This window comes from Rhinopithecus bieti, unplaced genomic scaffold (genome assembly GCF_001698545.2).
Source record: "Rhinopithecus bieti isolate Rb0 unplaced genomic scaffold, ASM169854v2 scaffold_32083, whole genome shotgun sequence".
Taxonomy (NCBI): domain Eukaryota; kingdom Metazoa; phylum Chordata; class Mammalia; order Primates; family Cercopithecidae; genus Rhinopithecus; species Rhinopithecus bieti.
In genome coordinates, this window is record NW_016814096.1 from 193700 (window position 1) to 197915 (window position 4216).

Genomic DNA, 4216 nt, shown 5'->3' on the forward strand with positions numbered 1-4216 from the left:
CAGTGCGAGGGGGAGTGAATATTATGCAATGTGCAAACATGCAGACATTTACCAAAGATCAAGTTCCAAGACGTAAAATGAAACAAAATCTCTCCTAACAAAAAAAAAAAAAAAAATCCTAATTTGACTCCCAAAAGACCCGAAAAGCATTTCAAACGTGTCCAGTAAGGCATTAAAAATAATTATCCCAGAGAGGAATAACTCCCTTGGTTGTTTTGATGTATTTTTGTCTACAAACAAATTTTCTAAACCTCTGCCTTGGCGTCCTTTAAAAGGTCTCTAGAACAAAAGTACTTTGGGTGACCCCAGGATTACTGAGCAACAGTAACCAAGGATGTGGATGAGGCTGAAAAAGATAAAAACAGATGATGCACTTTTGATGTCAACTCTAAAGTACTATATAATTAAAACAGAATAAAATGCAGAAGTTTAGAAACAAAGAAATAATCCTATCGAGAAAATTAGCCAGCTCGTTTAAGAGAATGTTAAGATTTTTTTTAAAGCATCCTATAAAATCACTCTTATGCTGCCCAGATGGCTCTGGGGGGTGACTTCTTTATGTAATTAAAGTTCGCTGTCCTCCTGTTTTCCTCCTCTTTCCCTCCTCCTTCCCTCCTCCTCCTCCTTTTTTTCCGTAATAGTAGTTATTATTATTAGCCATCACTAATTGAGTGTCTAGGCTCTCTCATACATTCCCTCCACTTCTCACAGCAACCATTTCAATTAGAGGTTGTTTGCTATTTCCTAGATGAGGAAATGGAGGCTGGGAGGTTTGGGTTTCCCACACTTAGCCATGTAGAATGTGGGGTAGCCAGAGTAGCAGTCTTCAGTTTCGAGGACCCAGCATCAGAATTCCAGAAGAAAGTGAGGTGGAGATAAGGAAACGGGAAGCCTCTTTGGCACCAGCGCTTGGGATAGCTTATGCTCAGAGTCAAACCTACTGTGCGGTCCAATTATGCCAATGTCCACAGCCCCAAGTACAATTAAATTGCATTGCCACAGAATCTGTTTTCACCGTACAATGTCAACTAAAGTCCGATCCACCTGCTTCTTGTTTGTATCAAATTCTAGCATACCTTCTTCGTACAGTAGCTGTGCTGTGTGCCTGAAATTATTATTTTTTTGTTAAATACAGTGAACAGTAGTGCCAGTGCACTGTGGGGGAGTTGCAAAAAGAATTTGCTATTTCCGGGAATCTCAAGGTGATGTTGTTTTCTTCAGTATCATTCCTCTCTCTCCCTCTCTCCGAACTTGAATTTTATCTGCCAGGGTTTAGTAGAGCGGGGGTGGAATGCACGAGCACACCAATATTGTATCTCAATAAAGCAAGAGCCAGCTCAACTGAAACGTCCGCTTGGATTTTTAACATGGTAGCTCTCAGAAGATCTCAGAGCTAGGCTATTTCTGATGGTCACAGGGAGAAGAAAATGCAGAGGTTTCCGCATTTTTAGAACCCAGAGGCTCATAAGTAGCACTGAGTTTAGGGAGCCAGACTGTGTGCTGCTGAAGTCTTCATCCTTTCTCTCTGTGCTCTTAACATGAATCCTGTCTCTGCTCTTCCCTTTCACAGTGACCTCTCATTTACTGAGCTGGGGCTTCTCACTCTCACCTCTCCCTTCTACACCTTCCATCACACAAGCAGTCCTGAAGGACTGAGCTAATGGAATATTGCAAAGAAAAAAGGAAAATGGCTTCATGGGGCAAACTGGCACCTTCCACATTTGTTAAAAGACAGAACTCCATCAAGGTTGATTTTCTGGGCTTCTCATATAGTTAGATACAGGAGTTAGATACCCCAGGCAGGGATTCAGATGCTCAAAACTGAAACAGTTATGGCTGTTTGAGAACATCAGGAAGAGAGCCAGAGATACTCAGTCAGGTATTTGGGATCACATCTCTTCTAAGAAATGTGCCTTGGTTCCAGTTACTCCTTTATCTTTGGCAACGAGCACCAGGGTCATGAACTAAGGACTGTGGGTGGAACTTGGAGCCAGGGCCAGAGGATGCCCCACCCTGCCTGTCAGGGTTTAACCCAAAAAAGCAACAGCAGTGTTCCTCACCCAGGATACCCTTCGAGAGTTAGAGGCAGGTAGCTTGCCACTTGGTCCAGCTTTCTTCTGCACCCCTTCAGGATACATAAATGAAACTTTGGGGCTTCCTTCGGGCCATTTGGCCTGTTTGTGCTGTAGGCAGCCATTGGCAGGCCAGCAACGGCAGGAGGTTACTAATGATAAAGAGTAACTACCTTTTATAGATGCTTCTTAAATGACTGGCACCGTGTTACAGGTTTTCTTAGATTATCTCATTTGATCCTCACAAAAATCCTGGGTGAAAAGTCATTTTAAAATTTTTATTTTATAAATGAGACATAGAGAGCTTGTCATTTGTCCAAAGTCCCACAGCTAGAATATGGCAGAGCTGGCTGGCCGCGGTGGCTCACGCCTGTAATTCCAGCACTTTGGGAGGCCGAGGCGGGCGAATCACAAGGTCAGGAGATCGAAACAATCCTCGCCAACATGGTGAAACCCTGTCTTTACTAAAAATACAAAAATTAGCTGGGTGGGGTGGTGCGTGCCTGTGGTCCCAGCTACTTGGGAGGCTGAGGCATGAGAATCGCTTGAACCCAGGAGGCCAAGGTTGCAATGAGCTGAGATCATGCCACTGCACTCCAGCCTGGCAACAGAGGGACACTGCCTCAAAAAAGAAAAGAAAAGAAAAGAAAATGGCAGAGCTCAGATTGAAGTGATTCTAAAGCCTTTGATGCTAATCGCTATAGCATCTTAGAGGAGTGAGTAAAACCATTCCCTGTCATTCAGGTACCAGTGTTAGTTAAGCTCCTGCGAAAACACATTCACATGGGGTAATCAAGGAACACTTAATGAACAGTCTGGTTTTTTGTTTGTTTGTTTGTTTGGTTGGTTGGTTGGTTGGTTGGTTTTTTGAGAGAGAGTCTCATTATGTTGCCCAGGCTGGAGTGTAGTGGTGCAACCTCTGCCTCCCAGGTTCAAGCGATTCTCCTGCCTCAGCCTCTCAAGTGGCTGTGACTACAGGTGTACACCACCATGCCCAGCTAATTTTTATATTTTCAGTAGAGAGAAGGTTTCGCCATGGTGGCCAGGCTATAATGAAGGGTCTATTTTAAAAGGTGTAGGCAGGGTTAAGGGAAACGAGTGAGGGGTAGTGAAGTCCCCTGGCTCTAGACACTGTAGGGAGTCTGTTACCATCCCTGTGGCTGAGAAAGGAGGGAAGAGGAGGGAGTGGTTCTGGAACCCAGACAGAGGAATTGAAGTTGCTGGAGAGAGTGAAGAAGCCTACTGAATAAAAAGGCCGAACTTCTGAAAGGAACATGGTTAACTTGAGCTGACTTTGCAGGGAAGGAGCCAAGGAACACAGAGCCTGACCTCATTCTTTCTCCCTCCAGGCTCTGCCACTATTTCCCATTGGCCAAACCCTACTGGAAGTGGAAGGCTAAGAAGTCCACTGGCGCAATCCATACAGGTCAGTCCCGGGGCCCAAAGTGGGATGAAAAAAGGCGGGGATGCACTTGAGGGAGCTTTGTGTGTCTGAAAATAACTTTATTCTAGCCTTTTCTTGACTGATATTTAGCTGTTTATATGATTATACATTGAACATATTTTTTTCTCAGACTTTGCAGACATTGCTCTTTGCTGTTAACTTCTAGCATTGCTTTTGAGAAATCCAAATCCATTATGAGTCTTGAACCAATATGTGCAACTAACGTTTTCTCTCTAGAAGTTGGTAGGCTATTCTCTTTATGAGTTCACTAAACTGCCCAATTCAGTTCCCAATAATCCTTGTTTAAAAAAAAAAAGAATCAATCTATTTAATAAATGATCCCAACAAATTTTAGAATGGTAATTCACAAGGACAGAAAAAGGTATTACTGATTGATATTTGAAAAAATCACTTTTCCCTTTAAGCAGCATTTAGAACACAACCTAATGTGGGTCTTGAATTGTAAATTCTGTTGTAAAAGGCATTCTTTGGGCAAATAATGTTAACAATGGGGAGAAAACAATTCATGATTGTGGGAGCATCCAGAATTATTTTCTCCTCAGCATCTAAAATGTCTTAGTTATCCTGTCTTCACATGAAATTGCTATTGGGGTTCCTGAACACAGGCCCAGGTCAGCACTAAACAACGTGTGTCTCTAGAGCAACAGACCCTTCAAAACGCAGACCTACCAGATATTTC